Source organism: Gorilla gorilla, chromosome 14 (assembly GCF_029281585.2).
Source record: "Gorilla gorilla gorilla isolate KB3781 chromosome 14, NHGRI_mGorGor1-v2.1_pri, whole genome shotgun sequence".
Classification (NCBI taxonomy): domain Eukaryota; kingdom Metazoa; phylum Chordata; class Mammalia; order Primates; family Hominidae; genus Gorilla; species Gorilla gorilla.
The window spans coordinates 24465961-24484355 of NC_073238.2; the positions used below are offsets into that span (position 1 = coordinate 24465961).

The 18395-nt window shown below is 53.8% G+C and overlaps 1 protein-coding gene and 1 pseudogene across 1 annotated transcript in view; both read left to right on the plus strand.

The window, feature by feature from the left end:
• Positions 1–422, plus strand: part of LOC129526379 (immunoglobulin superfamily member 3-like) — a 39470-nt gene extending 39048 nt beyond the window's left edge. Inside the window, exon 12 of the mRNA XM_063697092.1 lies at positions 350–422. The gene's annotated coding sequence lies outside the window, so the exon portion shown is untranslated. The remainder of the gene's footprint in view (positions 1–349) is intronic.
• Positions 359–17803, plus strand: LOC129526402 (inactive glutathione hydrolase 2-like; annotated as a pseudogene).
• Positions 17804–18395: the final 592 nt, after the last annotated feature.

Here is an 18395-nt window from a genome sequence, read left to right on the forward strand (position 1 = left end):
GGGGTTCTTACCAGGATGGGCTCTGAAGATAAGCAGGGAGGATTTGGGAGGGCAGAGATGAGGCCCAGAGCTTCTGGCAGAGAGCATGGCCTGCGCAAAGGTCTGGGGGCCGGACAGCCTGTATGTATTCTGGGAAGCAGGAAGGAGACACAGGCCTTGTGTTTCTGAGCCCCGACTTTAGACTGTGCCCTGTTGGGGAGGGGCCAGGGAATGTCTGAGGCTGGGCCTGACCCTGCTCCTTACCCCGTGGGAGCAGCAGAGCCATGAAGAAGAAGTTAGTGGTGGCTGGGCCTGCTGGCCGTGGTCCTGGTGCTGTTCATTGTCGTCCTCTGTCTCTGGCTGCCCTCAGCCTCCAAGGAACCTGACAACCATGTGTATACCAGGGCTGCCGTGGCTGCGGATGCCAAGCAGTGCTCGGAGATTGGGAGGTGAGTGGGGCAGGGCATGGGACATGGGCCCTGAAAACTGGGCAAGTGGACCAGAGCAATACCTTCACCCCTCTGAGACTCAGTTTCCCCACATGTAAGCTTTGCTTGGACTCTCTCAGTAGCCTTTGGGAAGGGGACGGTGACTCCGAGAGCAGGATGTGGGTCTCCTAGAGCCAAACAGGGCCCCTTTTCTCAGTTCTAAGAGTCTCTGTCTCTTTGGATAAACTCCACTGTTTTGTTGTTTGGTGGCTATTTTTACTTATTTCTTCCTATCTATCTATCTATCTATCTATCTATCTATCTATCTATCTATCTATCTATCTATCTTTCTATCTATCTATCTATCTATTTAGAGATGGAGTTTTGCTCTGTTGCCAGGCTGGAGTGCAGTGGTGCAATCTCAGTTAACTGCAACCTCCGCCTCCCAAGTTCAAGCGATTCTCATGCCTAAGCCTCCCAAGTAGCTGGGATTACAGGCGTGTGCCACCACGCTCAACAAATTTGTGTGTGTGTGTGTGTGTGTGTGTGTGTGTGTGTGTGTGTGTGTGTTTCTGAGACAGAGTATCACTCTGTTACCCAGGCTGGAGGGCAGTGGTGCAATCTTGGCTTACTGCAGCCTCCCCCTCCCAGGTTCAAGTGATTCTCCTGCCTCAGCCTCCACATTAGCTGAGACTACAGGCATGTGCCACCATGCCCAGCTAATTTTTGTATTTTTAGTAGAGACAGGGTTTTGCTATGTTGGCCAGGCTGGTCTTGAACTCCTGACCTTGTGATCCTCCCACCTCTGCCTCTCAAAGTGCTGGGATTACAGGTGTGAGCCACTGTGCCTGGCCTAATTATGGTGTTTTTAGTAGAGATGGGGTTTCACCATGTTGGTCAGGCTGGTCTCGAACTCCTGACCTCAGGTAATCCACCCACCTGGGCCTCCCAAAGTGTTGGGATTACAGGTGTGAGCCACCATGCCCGGCTTATTCTTTTCTGTTTTTTTTTTTTTTTTTTGGATAGGAGACAATTTCTTTCTTTCTTTTTTTTATTTTATTTTATTATTATTATACTCTAAGTTTTAGGGTACATGTGCACAATGTGCAGGTTTGTTACATATGTACACATGTGCCATGTTGGTGTGCTGCACCCACCAACTCGTCATTTAGCATTAGGTATATCTCCCAATGCCATCCCTCCCCCCTCCCCCCAAGGAACGCTGTTGCCTAAACAGGGACATGAAGGGCTTATTCTTTTTTTAAGGTGGAGTCTTACTCTGTCACCCAGGCTGGAGTATAGGGGAGCGATCATAGCCCACTGCAGCCTCAAACTCTTGGGTTTAAGTGATCCTCCTGCCTCAGCTTCCTAAAGTGCTGGGATTACAGGTGTGAGCCATGGTGCCTGGCTTCTACTGTTTTATTCTATTTTAGACTCTTATCTCATGTTATATATAAAGATCAGTTCCCTTCTAAAGACTTAAACAGAAAAAATATTATGTTTTTCATATTTTGAGACAGGGTCTTGTTCTGTCACCCAGGCTGGAGTGCAGTGGCATGATCATAGCTCTCTGCAGCCTTGAACTCTTGGGCTTAAGCGATCCTCCCACCTCAGCCCCCTGAGTAGCTAGGATTACAGGCGTGCATCACACCTGACTAATTTAAAAAGACTGTTTTGTAGATATGGTCTCACTCTATTGCCCAGGCTGGTCTTGAACTCCTGGCCTCAAGTGATCCTCCACCTTGGCCTCCCAAAGTGCTGAGATTACAGGTGTAAGCCACCATCTCTAGCAGGGAAAAAAAATGTTATTAATGAAGTATAGCAATTTCCCTTTTTGTCCCAATTATAAAAATCATGTACATTTGTTTGCTTCATAAAGAGGAAACTGTCTGGGCAAGGTGGTCTACACCTGTAATCCCAGCACTTTGGGGGGTTGAGGCGGGCAGACCACCCGAGGTCAGGAGTTCGAGACCAGCCTGGCCAACATGGTGCACTCTGTCCCTACTAAAAATATAAAAAGTTAGCGGGGCTTGGTGGTGTGCGCCTATAACCCCAGCTACTCAGGAGGCTGAAGCAGGAGAATCGCTTGAACCCAGGAGGCAGAGGTTGCAGTGAGCTAAGATCATGCCACTGCACTCCAGCCTGGGCAACTGAGTGAAACTCTGTCTCAGAAAAAGAAAAGAAAAGAAAAAGAGGAAACTGTAATCGCAGCACTTTGGGAGGTTGAGGCGATAGGATTGCTTTAGACCATGAGTTCCAGACCAGCCTGGGCAACATAGAAAGACCCTATCTCTACAAAAAGACAAAAATTGCCCGGTGTGGTGGTTCTTACCTGTAGTCCCAGCTACTCAGGAGACTGAAGTGGGAGGATTGCTTGAGCCCAGGAGGTCAAAGCTGCATTGAGCCAAGACTGTGCCACTGCACTTCATCCTGGGTGACAAAGTGAGACCCTGTCTCATAAAACAAAGGCTGGGCACAGTGGCTCATGCCTGTAATACCAGCACTTTGGGAAGCCAAGGTGGGTGGATTACTTGAGCACAGGAGTTCTTGACCAGCCTGGGCAACATGATGAAACCCCATCTCTACAAAATACACAAACAAACAAAATTGGCTGGGCATGGTGGCATGTGCCCATAGTCCCAGCTACTTGGGAGGCTGAGATGGGAGTGTCAATTGAGCCCAGGAGACTGAGGCTGCAGTGATCTGAGATCACACCACTGCACTCCAGCCTGAGCAACAAAGAGAGACTTTGTCTCCAAAAAAAAAAAAAGAGGCCAAGGCAGGCGGATCATGAGGTCAAGAGATAGAGATCATCCTGGCCAACATGGTGAAACACGGTCTCTACTAAAAATACAAAAATTAGCTGGGCATGGTGGCATGCACCTGTAGTCCCAGCTACTCAGGAGGCTGAGGCAGGAGAATGCCTTGAACCCGGGAGGCAGAGGTTGCAGTGAGCTGAGATCGTGCCACTGCACTCCAGCCTGGCAATAGAGCAAGACTCCGTCTCAAAACAAAAAAGAAAGAAACTAAAAACAAAAACCCCAAAACTCGAATGGACTTCTCTTCCATCCTCCTTTGGGCAGGTGGGCAGCAGGGTGTGTATGCGGGGCCAGGGTGGCAAGCCTGCAGGTTCTCATGCCTTTATGTGCCACAAGGCAGGGATGCACTGCGGGACGCTGTCTCTGCAGTGGATGCAGCCATTGCAGCCCTGTTGTGTGTGGGGCTCATGAATGCCCACAGCATGAGCATCGAGGGTGGCCTCTTCCTCACCATCTACAACAGCACCACCCATGAGTGCCTCGGAAGAGGAGAGGGAGAGGGGCAGGGGTTGTGGGTTGGGCCGAGGCACAGCTCGGTGACCCCCAGGCTCACGTGGCATAAAGGGTTTGGGTGGGTGGGCCTGCCTACCTGCTTCTCCTTCTAGGAAAAGCTGAGGTCATCAATGCCCACGAGGTGGCCCCCAGGCTGGCCTTTGCCAGCATGTTCAACAGCTCGGAGCAGTCCCAGAAGGGTAAGCCATGCTGCAGACTTGGGGCATGGGTGCAGAGCTGGCTGAGCCACCGGGAAGGGGCCTTGCCCACAGGAGCCTGCTCCCGTCAGGGTTCAGGGGCAGTTCTAGCACCCCCCATCCCTTCCTGGCCCCATAGCACCGTCCCACAATGAGTGGTCAGGACCATCATCACCACGGTAAAGGGCCAGGAGCTTCTGTTATTTCTACTAAGGCCTCCGGGGCCACTCTGTGCAGCACATGGAAAGAATAATTATTATGCTAGCAGACCTCATGGACCAGGGCTCACTGGGGCCCACGCTCTGCTCTGCGCTTTTCACCCACGAGCCTCTCACAACCCTCCCTGCTCCTTTGGGCTAGGGGATGCTGTGTGGATTCCCATTTTACAGGGTGAGGATGCTGAGTCTCAGACAGGTCATGCAAATCAGCTGAGGTCACACAGCTGGGAGGTGGTGAAGCTAAAATTGAACCCAGGCTGTCTATATCCTGCCTTTCCAACAGGCATCCCATTCACTCATTTGTTCATTTGTGGGGATGGCGCTCTAGAATGTGAGGTGGAGTCTCTCTTTTCTAATCTGGTCTTAAGTGGAGAGGAGGCCCCCAAATTCCCCAGGTACCTGAAGGGAAGCCACTGTCCATCCAGGAAGCCACTGTCTGTCCCCAAAGGAGGCACAATAGATTGTGAGATAAAAGTTGGAGGATGGGAGGGTCTCAACAACTCAACGCCTCTAGTCCTAGCACTTTAGGAGGCCAAGTCAGGAGGAGCACATGAGCCCAGGAGACCTGCCTGGACAACATAGCAAGACTCCATCTCTACAAAAAATGGGAAAAAATATTAGCTAGGTATGGCGGTGTGTGCTTATGGTCCCAGCTACTCAGGAGTCTAAGGTGGGAGGATCACTTGAGCCCAGGAGGTTGAGGCTGCAGTGAGCCATGTTTATACCACTACACTCTAGCTTGGGCAACAACGTGAGACCCTGTCAAAAAAAAAAGGCTGGGCCTTTTTTTCACAGGCTCACGCTTGTAATCCCAGCACTTTGGGAGGCTGAGGCAGATGGATCACCTAGGTCAGGAGTTCAAGACCTGCCTGGCCAACATAGTGAAACCCTTTCTCTATTAAAAGTACAATAAGTCAGGCATGGTGGCACAGGCCTGTAATATCCCAGCTACTCAGGAGGCTAAGGCAGGGGAATCGCTTGAACCCAGGAGGTGGAGATTGCAGTGAGCCGGGATCATGCCACTGCACTCCAGCCTGGGCAACAAGAACGAAGCTCCATCTCAAAAAAAAAAAAAAAAAAAACAAGTTGGAGGATGGAGGGGCAGGACACACTCACCATAGCAGGCCTTAGACTTCAGGTGGGGGTCCTGGGTGGCGCCCTTTGGAGTCTTCTGCAACATACTCAATCTTTGATTTTTTTTTTCTTTTTTTTTTTTTTGAGACGGAGTCTCACTCTGTCGCCCAGGTTGGAGTGCAGTGGTGCGATCTCGGCTCACTGCAAGCTCTGCCTCCTGAGTTCACGCCATTCTCCTGCCTCAGCCTCCCGAGTAGCTGGGACTACAGGTGCCTGCCACCACACCCGGCTAATTTTTTGTATTTTTTAGTAGAGACGGGTTTTCACTATGTTGCCCAGGCTGGTCCCTCGATCTCCTGACCTCGTGATCCCCCTGCCTCGGCCTCCCAAAGTGCTGGAATTACAGGCATGAGCCACTGTGCCCTGCCAATCTTTCATTTGTTTTTAATACTCATTGAGAAACTCAGCATCTGTAGACATGAAGTTGCTCAGGGTAAGAGAATGCGGGAATCATAGGCTTGGCACCTTGTGGATGCTTAGAATCATTTATTTAACTAGAATGTATTGAGCATTGTCTTAAAGAATCAGCTGTTGTTCCTGAAGCTGGGGTGAAAAACAAAGATGGCAGATGAAATCTGTGACACTCCAGGTGGGAAAAGAAACTAGGCAGGTGCAGGTGTGTTACGGGCTGTAGAAAAACAGACCTGGAGGGCCTCAAAATCTGGGACTCTATGGAGGGTGACCCAGTCAGGGAAGGGGACATCTGAGCAAAGACCCAGAGGCAGAGATGGGGTCAGGGGAGTTATCTCCTGGTCTGCTATCCAGGTGTGATGGCAGGGACAGAGCCCTGTGGGGAGCTGGGGAGGCTGCAGCAAGTGACCCAAGGGAAATGGCCCAGGTTGTGTGGGATCTCTTAGGTTATGGTGAAGCCTCTGCTTCCTGTCTGAGGGAAGTGGGGGCTCGTGGAGTGTGTGAGTGGAAGGGGATGGATCTGGCCTACGGATTGCTGTGTAAGGGGCAGGGAACATGTGGGGACCTGTCCAGAGGTCACTGCAGTAATTCGTGGAGAGGGTGCTGGGAAGTGGCTGATGCTGGACAGACACACTTGGAAGTGGAGCCTGTGGATTTGAGGATGGGTTGGGTGTGATGCTTGTGTAGGGAGTCCCCGGGGACCCCTGATCTTTTGTCTGTACCTGGAAGGATGGGGTGACCCTAATGGAGACAGGCAGGGTTCTCAGGAAGCAGGTTGAGCAGACACTCAGGAGCTCGGTTTTGGGCACGTTGAAGTTTGAGATGCTTTCTTCGAGCAGGCAGGTAGATACTCAGGTCTGGTGATCAGAGGAGCAGTCCAGGCCAGCAGGTCAATTTGGGAGTTAGTGCATAAATGGAGGCTGAAGCTCAGATGTCAAGCAGACCACGAGGAGAGAGAACAAAGACAGAGGGGAGAGTAGGAGCTAGGATGGCAGGCGGGGGGAGACTCGGGTGGAGCCAGGCGCTGGGATGCAGGGGCGGCTCTCAGGGAGAGTGATGAGCCCAGTAAAGCTGAGAGGGGCACTGGGTCTGGCAGTGTGGGGGTCACCAGAGAACTTGGCAAGTGTGGCGGCATGAGAGTCTGATTGGCCTGAGGTCAGGAGAAGATTTTTTTCTGATATTGATACATGATATTTTCTATATTTATGGGTACATGTGAGTGCTTGTTACATGCATAGAGTGTATAATGATCAAGGCAGGGTATTTGGAGTCTCCGTCACCTTGAATATTTTTCATTTCTGGGTGTTAGCACCATAGTCCTCTCTTCGTTACTTTGAAATATACAAAATACTGTTGCTAAGCATCATCACCCTGGTCTGCTATCAAAGATTAGAACTTCTCCTGTCTTGGCTGGGCACGGTGGCTCACGCCTGTCATCCCAGCACCTTGGAAGGCTGAGGTGGGTGGATGACCTGAGGTCAGGAGTTTGAAACCAGCCTGGCCAACAAGGCAAAACCCCATCTGTACTAAAAATCCAAAAATTAGCCTGGTGTGCTGGCCTGTGCCTGTAAACCCAGCGACTCGGGAGGCTGAGGCAGGAGAATCGCTTGAACCTGGGAGGCGGAGGTTGTAGTGAGCTGAGATCATGCCACTGCACTGCAGTCTGGGAGACAGAGCAAGACTCCATCTCAAAAACAAACAAAAAACAAAACAAAACAGAAAAGAAGTTCTGTCTAACTACAAGGTGGCAGGAATCATGTGCTGGGTGTCAGACCTTCCGGGATGTATGTGCAGCTTCTAGGAATTGAAACCACTAGCTCTTGGAAACTTGTGCCAGGCTTCAGGGTGGGAGAGGCAGTTCTAGAGCCGCAGCCGCCAAGCCAAGCCAAATAGCCCCAACATCTCTCGCAAGAGCAGGAGAGTACCTGGGGGCAGAGGCCATAGTTGTACCTTTCTGGGCAAAGGGTCAGTGTCTGTAGTGTCCATATGGGCAGTGGGGATCGGGGGGAAGCAGGCCCAGGGGTCTGTTTCCAATGACCTCCTCAAAAGTCAGAACTGGAAGGCAAAACCCCTTATAGACTGGGTGCACCTGTAATCCCAGCATGTTGGGAGGCTGAGGTGGGAGGATTGCTTGAGGCCAGAGTTTGAGACCAGTCTTGGCAACGTAGCAAGACCCCTGTCTCTACAAAAAATAAAAATAAAAAATTAGGCTGGGAGTGGTGGCTCACGCCTGTAATCCCAAAACTCTGAGAGGCTGAGGAGGATGGATCACCTGATATTAGGAGTTCAAGACCAGCCTGACCAACCTGGTAAAACCCGTCTCTACTAAAAATGCAAAAATTAGCAAGGCATGGTTGTACATGCCTGTAATCCCAGCTACTTGGGATGCTGAGGCAGGAGAATTACTTGAATTCGGGCGGTGGAGGTTGGAGTGAGCCAAGATTGTGCCATTGCACTCCAGCCTGGGCAACAAGAGTGAAACTCCATCTCAAAAAAAAAAAAAAAAAGCCACGTGTAGTGGGGTATGTCTGTAGTCTTAGGTACTTCAGAGGCTGAGGTGGGAGGATCGCTTGAGCCTGGGAAGCCAAGGCTGCAGTGAGCCATGATTGCACCACTGCACTCCAGCTGGGACAACAGAGTGAGACCCTGTCTCAAAACAGACAAACAAACAAAAACCCTTATAGTTGGATGGAGAAACTGAGGCTGCGAGAGGGGACAGGATGGAGGTTAAGGCTCAGTCTTGCCTCTGGGGCAGTAGAAAAGAGGAAGGGAGCCCTTTCTTGGGGCTGGCTGTGTCTTGAAGGTGGCCTGTGCTTGACCTGGGTCAGGGTGGGATCTGCTCTTGTTTTGGCACATTCTGGTGGAGCCCATGAGTCTTACAGGATAAGCCCTTGTGGTCAGCGAGATGGGAGGGGGTCTGGCCTGGCACGGGATTTTAGACATGCAGGAACCTGCACAGACAGACACCTCATCCTGGGACAGCAAAACCCAGCCGCATGCTACTGCTTCCCCTCCTGTGCCCTCCTCAGACATCGCTGGTCCATGTACACTCCTACCTGCTGAGCCCCTCTTAAAAAAAATTAAACATCCCCTCCTAAAAAAAAAATTAAAATTAAAAAATAAATAAAAAAATTAAAAATCCCCTTCTGCTGGGCGTGGTGTTCAAGCCTGTAATCTCAGCTACTCAGGAGGCTGAGGTGGGAGGATTGCTTGAATCCAGGAGTTCGAGATCAGGCTGGGCAAGATGGAAAGACCCCAACTCAAAAAAGAAAAAAAAAATCTTTCCTCCTAAGCCTCATCGCCCCATCTGTAAAACGAGTCAGGGACTGTGCCTGGGATGCTGCCTGCGAGAGATCCCGATGTCCCCCACTCAGGGTCACTAAATGTGGCTCTCTCTCCCCAGGAGGGCTGTCGGTGGCGGTGCCTGGGGAGATCCGAGGCTATGAGCTGGCACACCAGCGGCATGGGCGGCTGCCCTGGGCTCGCCTCTTCCAGCCCAGCTGGCCCGCCAGGGCTTCCCCGTGGGCAAGGGCTTGGCAGCAGCCCTGGAAAACAAGCGGACGGTCATCGAGCAGCAGCCTGTCTTGTGGTATGTCTGTGGGTGTGGCCCCCTGACCCAGGCAGGGCAGGCACAGCCCAAGGACCTTGCAGGCTGTAGCAGCAGTGGAGCGGCCCTCTGCCTTCAGGACCCTGCGCTGATAATGGGATGAGGAGATACAGACCCTTCCCACCACGTGTGGGGACACATTCTGAGCGTGGGGTCCCAGTGGCCACTGTGGCTGGCCATGTGTCCTGAGTGGCAAGGGACACTAGGAGGTCCCCGGAAGGGACACTAGAAGGACGAGTGCTGAGTGACGGGGCCACCCACCTGTGACAGGCGCCGCCCCTGCTTTGTGCTGGTCTCCCGTGTGGGCATGTGTGTGGTGTGGTCTGGCTAAGTCCACCCCACCTGCTGCCTCACATGAGCCCCCTCTGCCCCAGTGAGGTGTTCTGCCAGGATAGAAAGGTGCTTCGGGGGCGGGGAGAGACTGACCCTGCCACGGCTGGCTGACACCTATGAGACGCTGGCCATTGAGGGTGCCCAGGCCTTCTACAACGGCAGCCTCACGGCCCAGATTGTGAAGGACATCCAGGCGGCCGGTGAGTGGGTAACCTCAAGGGCCTGGGTGAGGAACTCTGCAGTGGAAACCCTGAGCTGTAGCCCAGAGCCATGGGGTCCTCCTGTCTTGCCTGAGCCTGCAGGAAGTTCCTGGTGGAGGAGGGTCAGTGACTGGCCATGTGGGTCCACAGCTCCTGCTTATATCAAAACCAAGAGAGGCCACACAGTCCAGGAGAGCAAGTCCCTGTTGGGGTAAATGCAGGTGTAGGCAAGAGCCAAGGCTAGGGAAGCACTAGAATACAGCCTGAAGATCCAGGAGGACTTCTTGGAGGAGGTGGTGGCTGGGCTGCAGATAACTTCGTTAGGCAGAGAGAGGAAGGGATTCCTAGCAGAGGAACAGCTGGGCTAAGGCCCAGTAGAGGGGGCTTTGATTCACCAAGAGGGTTACAAGGGATGAGGGTCGCCTTGAGAGAGGCATGGGGAAGGGGATTTGTAGGGCAGGGGCCTGGAGCTTGGCTGTGGCTTTCTTCAGGTAATTTTTGTCACTGTTTCATGGAGGAGGGTGATTAGCTTGTCGACCTTTACCACTGAGGCTGGAAATTGGCATGCCAATACCCTGTCTGTCTGGAGATGACTCCAGGAGAATTAAGAGCCTCCCTCCCTCCCTCTATCCATTCATCGTGAGGAGAAGAGGCCAAGCAGCAGGGACGCTGGCAGGAATTCTCCAGTTAGAAAAGGCCCTCTGAGCCAGGTGCATGGCTCACGTCTGTAATCCCAGCACTTTGGGAGGCCCAGGCGGGTGGATCACCTGAGGTCAGGAGTTCAAGACCAGCCTGGCCAACATGGTGAAACCCTGTCTCTACTAAAAATGCAAAATTAGTCAGGCATGGTGGGTTGTGCCTGTAATCCCAGCTACTTGGGAGGCTGTGGCAGGAGAATCGCTAGAACCTGGGGGGCTGAGGTTGCAGTGAGCCGAGATTGCACCACTGCACTCCACAGAGTGAGACTCCATCTCATAAAAAAAAAAAAAAAGAAAGAAAAGGCCCTCTGAGGCCAAGCTTGGTGTCTCATGCCTGTAATCCCAACACTTTGGGAGGCTGAGGTAGAAGTTGAGGCCAGGAGGTCCAAGACAAGGCTGGGCAACATAGTGAGTCTACAAAAAAAATATTGAGAATCTACATAAATACAGTGGGGGTGGGGGTGGGGAACAAGAAAACAAAAAATTCAAAGCATAGTGAAAAGAAATATAGCAAAACCCGGCAGGGCATGGTGGCTCACGCCTGTAATCCCAGAACTTTGGGAGGCCGAGGCGTGTGGATACAGGGTCAGGAGATCGAGACCATCCTGGCTAACACAGTGAAACCTGTCTCTACTAAAAATACAAAAAAAATAGCCAGGTGTGGTGGTGGGTGCCTGCATTATCAGCTACTTGGGAGGCTGAGGCAGGAGAATGGCATGAACCTGGGAAGCGGAGCTTGCAGTGAGCCGATATCACGCCACTGCACTCCAGCCTGGGCGATAGAGTGAGACTCCATCTCAAAAAAAAAAAAAAAAAAAAAAAAAAAGAAATATAGCAAAACACAACAAAAAAAATTAAAATTTGCTGGGTGTAGTTGTGCCTTTAGTCTCAGCTACTGGGGAGGGTCTGCTGGAGGATCACTTGAGCCCAGGAGTTCAAGGCTGTGATTAAGCCACTGCACTCCAGCCTGGGTGACAGAGCAAGATCCTTTCTCCAAAAAAAAAAAAAAAACAGAAAACACTCTCTGGCCACAGATGAGAGAAGGCAGACAGGAAGCCACTAAGCCAAGCAGGCAGAGGGCAGGTGGCCCCAGACTGGCTGTCAGGTGGTGAGCAGTGTCAGGGAGACAGGAGTGCCAGAGCTGGTGAGGTTCCCAAGGAGGTGAGGTTGCCTGTGGCCCCCTCCCAGGGCACAGTCCCACCCCTCCAGTAGTGCACTCTGTCCTCCCTGGTAGGTACAGGATTTTCCCCACCACCATGGTGCAGCCATGCCTGCCCCCAACACCACTGGTGCAGCTCCATCCTCCACGCAGTGGTGCAGCCCCATCCCAGTGCCCATTCGAGCTGCTGTCCCATTGCAGGGGGCATTGTGACAGCTGAGGACCTGAATAACTACTGTGCTGAGCTGATCGAGCACCCGCTGAACATCAGCCGGGGAGACGCGGTGCTGTACATGCCCAGTGCGCCGCTCAGTGGGCCCGTACTGGCCCTCATCCTCAACATCCTCAAAGGTGAGTGGTTGCACCACAGCCGTGTGGTAGGACCCATGACACTGCCTCTCTCTCCCCACGCCCCACCCCTGCTGCATCTCTGCTCGTCCCCTATGCCACATCTTTCCATCACTGAGCTCCCGAGGTGTGTCCCTGCGTCACAGCTCACCATGTCCTGAAGGAGGCAGTGCAGAGCGACAGGGCTGAAGCGGGCAATGCTCAAGGGTTGGAGGAGGAACAGGAGTCATCAGGAGGGAGAGAGGTGCAGGAGCTCAGGGCTGCAGGGCCTGGTCCAGAGGGTACCCTGGTCCAGTGGGTGACCCTGCCACTTGGTCACTGAATGGCCAGAGCTGATGCGTGACGTGAGGCCCAGGCTCAGGAGCCCTCACCTTACTTCACTCTCACCACAGCCTTCTGAAGCAGCTGCTGCTATTGGTTATTAAATGCTCCTTGAGGTGGGCAAAGTGGCTCAGGCAGTTGTTAACCCTCTGAGCCCCTCAGAGTCTCTGGGGCTCAGCAACATGCACCTGGCTCTGATCAACCAGGGTACAACTTCTCCTGGGAGAGCGTGGAGACCCCCGAGCAGAAGGGCCTGACGTACCACCGCATCGTAGAGGCTTTCCGGTTTGCCTACGCCAAGAGGACCCTGCTTGGGGACCCCAAGTTTGTGGATGTGACTGAAGTAAGGGGCACGGGCTGGCCCACTGTGGGTGTGGGGCCTGCTGTAGAGGCATCGGGTGGGCTCGCCAGGGTGGCTACAGCCTCACATATGCTTTATGAATCCATTCCTGCCACAAACTTTGATTGCGGGCCTACTGTGTGCTCAGATGGACTGGTGAGTGACCCCCAGTCTTGGCTTCTGCCCCACAGAACTGACAGTGTGGGGAATTAGTGGTCACCCTCCTACCTCAGGTCCTTTGCACATGCTGTGGTTCTCGAGTGCTCAGTGCTGAGATGAGGAACACATGGGGGCATTGCAGCCCTCGGGCATGGTGAGATGGATGGGTGAAAGGGAGAGGGCCAGGTGAACAGAGACCTCGGCCACCCACTCCCTGTCACTCCAAACTAACGCTTCCCAGATGCCACCCTCAGCCCTGCACCACCTGAGCCACTCACTCAGTAGCTGCCCCAGCTCCACGCTGGGTCCCTATAAGACCCTGTCATATCCCTTCCTGCTGAGGATCCTCACATTCCTCCTTACCTACTTGGGTCCTTGGCATTCCTGGGTGGATCTGCAGACCCCCCTACACTGACCAGTGGCCTCCCAGGAGGGGCGTCAGCTGCCCGGGTGGTGTCTTCTCTTTCCCCGTGAGCATTCTGCACCTCTGACTCCCGCTGCAGCCAGTGACCTGGTGTCTTGTCTCTCTGAGGGGACAGAGCCACTGCAGCGTGTCCCTCTGCCCTCCCTTTTGGCTAAGGCCAGCTCTTTCATCTACTTGCTGGCTCGGGGTGCTGTTCCCACAATGCTCCTTTCTGCCTCTGACGATTTACTTCTTTATCACGGATTATTCCCGAAAGAAAGGCAGCTGTTGTTGCTCTAGAAATTTCTATCTGCTGCCTCCTTCTGTCCTTTGCTCCTCTTAGAGCAAACATGGCTGGGCTATGTCCTCTCTCCCTTCAGGGTATCCCCTCCCCTGCTCTATCCCCATGCCACCAGATCTCCATGTCCAGCCTCAGTTTCCCCATCAGGCCCCACTCAGCAGCATCTCACACAGCTCACCACACTCTCCTCGAGTTTTCATTTTGCAAATTTTTCGCACCTACAAAAAATGTAAAAAGATCCCAAAACTGCCCAAGCATCAATGTTCCCTTTTCCTGGAGTCTGCAGTGTGGACGTTTCTGCCAGATTTCCTAACTCTCTCCGTCTCCACCCACATCTATTGGGATTCGTGTTTTTCTGAAGGATTCCACAGTAGGTTACTGATGTCACACCTCAGGGTGTGTCTCAAAAGTGAGACTTGAACATAGCACAGCAGGATGTTGGGGTGACACAACCTGCTGTCCCTTCTCTTTGCCTACAGTAGGCTCCCTTGGCTGTTTTGTTTTTGTTGTGTTTTTGTTTAGACACAGAGTCTCTGTCATCCAGGTTGGAGTGCAGTGGTGTGATCTTGGCTCACTGCAGCCTCAACCTCCAGGGCTCAAGCAATCCTCCCACTTCAGCCCCCTGAGCAGCTGGGACCAGAGGCACGTGCCACCAAACCTGGATAATTTTTGTATTTTTTTTAGAGACAGGGTCTTGCCCAGACTGGTCTCAAACTCCTGGGGTCAAACTATCTTCCCACCTCAGCCTCCCAAATTGCTGGGATTACAGGTGTGTTTTTTTTTTTTTTTGTTTGTTTGTTTTTTTTTTTACAGAGTCTTGCTCTGTCACGGAGGCTGGAGTGCAGTGGCGCTATCTCAGCTCGCTACAAGCTCCGCCTCCTGGGTTCACGCCATTCTCCTGCCTCAGCCTCCCGAGTAGCTGGGACTACAGGCGCCTGCCACTGCGCCCAGCTAATTTTTTGTATTTTTAGTAGAGACGGGGTTTCACCATGATTGCGATCTCCTGACCTCGTGATCCGCCTGCCTCGGCCTCCCAAAGTGCTGGGATTACAGGCATGAGCCACCGTGCCTGGCCTGTTTTGTTGATTTTTAAAGCCCAGGGCAGTAGTCTTGGAAAATGTCCCACGTCGTGGATTTGCCTTTCTGTTTCCTTGAGGGCAGTTTCAGACAGAACACCTTTCCCTGTGATTGGTCAACTAATCTGTGGGGTGTTGCTGAAACTTTATTTTATTTTATTATATTTTATATTTTATTTTTGAGATGGAGTCTCGCTCTGTCCCCCAGGCTGTCCCCCAGGCTGGAGTGCAGTGGCGGGATCTGGGCTCACTGCAAGCTCCGCCTCCCAGGTTCACGCCATTCTCCTGCCTCAGCCCCCCAAGTAGCTGGGACTACAGGTGCCCACCACTGCGCCCAGCTAACTTTTTGTATTTTTAGTAGAGATGGGGTTTCACTGTGTTAGCCAGGATGGTCTCTATCTCCTGACGTCGTGATCCGCCCTCCCAAAGTGCTGGGATTTCTGGCCTCGGCCTCCCAAAGTGCTGGGATTACAGGCATGAGCCACCGCGCCCGGTGTTGAAACTCTCTTGAGGCATTTTCTTCGGCCTTTGGATCCATCCTCTCTGTCTCCTCCTTGACCTCCTCATCTCCTCCTCGCCACTGCCTTGGGGACCTTGGCCAGGCTCATGGCATCCAGCAGCCACTCAATGTCAATACTTCCATGTTCATCTCTCAGCCTGCCCTTGCCTGTGAACCCATGCTTATTTATTTATTTTTTTTATACTTGCACCCATGCTCTTCAGGTCCGATGAAGTGTCCAATATCAAGCTTCTGACCATCCCCAAACCTGCCCCTTCTGCAGGGTTTACCTCGCTAGTCGGCACCATCCTTGATTCTTTTCTTTCTCCAACCGAGGCCATCATCTCTTGCCTGGTTGACACCCACAGCCTCCCCTTTGGGATTTATCCTTATCCCTGTCATAGCTGCCAGAGGGACCCTGTGAAAACACTCCCCAGCCTGCTCATTCCTCTGCCCTAAGCCTGCATGGCACAGAGCAAAAGCCAGTTTTTATGGGACCTAGGAGGTCCTGTGGGTTGGGCCCCAGCCTGCATCTTCATCCTCTTCTCCCCACCCCACTCCATTCACTCTCTGCCTATCGCTCACCAGCCTATACCACCTGCCTCAGGGCCTTTGCACTGACCATTTAGGCTGCATTCCAGGCTCTTTTCACACGTTGCCTCCTCTGAGAAGCCCTCCCTGACCACTCTGCCCATACCTCATGCCTCTTGATTCCCCTTACCTGGCTTGTGGTTTCAGCACTTTCCCTGTGTGTGTTTGTTTTTCTTGGCATGAGGGCAGGACCTAAGTGTCTGTTCCCTGTTGATTCCCCAATGCCAGGCATGCAGTGCAAACTCTAGAAATATTTTTTGCATGAAGGAATGAGTGATTGAATGCGGCAAGGGTCTGGAGGCTGAGGACCAGGCAGACAGACATTCAGAGTTGCTGAAACGCAACAGAGACAGGGAGTCAGACTGGTTGTGCAAGGTCCTGGGCCTGCCCTTGGGTCCTGGGGAGCCACGGAAGGTTGTGGGTGCTAGAAGGTTTTGGTCAGAGTCACAGTCAGGGGCCTTCTGAGACCTGTGCCCCCTCCTCACCCTCCCTCCCCACCTCATCAGGCCAGCTCTGGGGTCTCGACAGGTGGTCCGCAACATGACCTCTGAGTTCTTCGCTGCCCAGCTCCGGGCCCAGATCTCTGACAACACCACTCACCCGATCTCCTACTGCAAGCCCGAGTTCTACAAGCCAGATGACAGGGGCACTGCTCACCTGTCTGTCATCACAGAGGACGGCAGTGCTGTGTCCGCCACCAGCACCATCAACCTCTAGTAGGGGCTGCTGGGCCGCCTGGGTGGGAAAGTGCCAGAGGCGGGTGGCCCAGGGACCGCCCACTTATCCAGTAAGGTGGCTCCGTCACCTCTTTTCCTGGTGGGAAACTGAGGCCCAATCTTGGTAGCTTATCCTGGGCCTCTCAGTGAGTATGTTTCAGCCTCAGTGGGTGGATAGGGACCAGGCTGGGCCAGGCAAGGTCGGGCACTGTCTGACCCGGCTGGGCGGTAGCTTTGGCTCCAAGGTCTGCTCCCTGGTCAGCGGGATCCTGTTCAATAATGAATGGACGACTTCAGCTCTCCCAGCATCACCAATGAGTTTGGGGTACCCCCCTCACCTGCCAATTTCATCCAGCCAGGTATGGGGTGGAGGTCCGGGGGTGGGGGACTGGGGTGGAGAGGGGCGGGTGTCCTGGGCAGGCAGCTGACGGGCATCCCTGTCTTCTCCCATCAGCCGCAGGGAAGCAGCCGCTCTCATCCATGTTCCCAACGATCATGGTGGGCCAGGACGGCCAGGTCCGGATGGTGGTGGGAGCTGCTGGGGGCACGCAGATCACCACAGCCACTGCACTGGTATGTGTCACCCCTTTTCTCCCTGGCCCTTCCCACTCCGCACAGCCCCCAAGCCATGCTGATCACACTCCCATACCCCAGGCCATCATCTACAACCTCTGGTTCGGCTATGACGTGAAGCGGGCCATGGAGGAGCCCCGGCTGTACAACCAGCTTCTGCCCAAAATCACGACAGTGGAGAGAAACATTGACCAGGTGGGCCAGGGGTTGGAGAAACTGAGTCACGGTGTGGGGCCCCAGGGCATCCTGGGCTGGAGGCCTAGATCATCACAGAGTGGACAATGGTTGGTGTCCCCTCTCTAGTGTCTGGGCCATCTGGAGCCCCTGTGCCATGAGGGCCAAACCCCCTGCTCCAATGAGACCCAGAAGGCCCCAACCTGCTCTTCTTGATGACCTGGCCTGAAATGGCACCACCTGGGCTGAGGCCTGTGACCACACAGGCGTGGTTCAGGTGGCATCTGGAGCCCTGCTCAGGCTTCCCCTCTCCTCCCACCCCCAGGCAGTGACTGCAGCCCTGGAGACCCGGCACCATCACACCCAGATCGCGTCCACCTTCATCGCTGTGGTGCAAGCCATCGTCCGCACGGCTGGGGCTGGGCAGCTGCCTCGGACTCCAGGAAAGGCGGGGAACCTGCTGGCTACTGGTTGCTCCAGGCAGACAAGGCTGACAAGCAATCCAGGGACAAGATACTCACGAGGACGAGGAAGAGGACTTTGGGGGACGGGCTTCCCCTGTGAGCAGCAGAGCAGCATAATAAATGAGGCCACTCTTGCAGGCTCCAGGTGGCCTCCCTGGCCTGTCTCCCCACTCTCTGGGCCTCAGTGTATTGTGTGTGAAATGGAGCCATCTGGCTGGGGAGGAACAGAGAGGTGGGATTCGGAGATCTTCAAAATGCGGGCACTGGAACTAGCCTCAGCATCTTCAGCATGGGGAGAGCGGGGCACATGGCTGGGGGCCAGGGGAAGGTTCACACCAAGCCCTGCCCCTTCCCACCCTGATCCCTCGGACTTTGGGGCCAGGCCCTCCCTTACTGGGGCTGGGCAGTGACACTACCTAGGAGCAGCCACCAGGGGGTGTCACGACCCTGGCGCTTTCTTAGGCAGAGGGTGGCCAGCTGATGCTGGGAACCCAGGCGCCTTCTCAGACCCGTAGGCCTCCAGCTCACCCTGCCGATGACACTGGCGGTGAAGCTGAGGTCCGAGGAATGGGGACTGAGCAACAGGCTGGAGGAAAACATCTCGGTCAGAGCCACGCCCCTGGGGGGTTCCCAAGAGCAAGCCCAGAGTGAAACCCAAGCTTGTGATCCTCTCCAGAGGGAGGCCTGGTTCTCAGGGAACAGCAAACGGGAAGATGTCCCCAGATCCCAGGGATCAGGGCTTGGTCCAGCCGGGG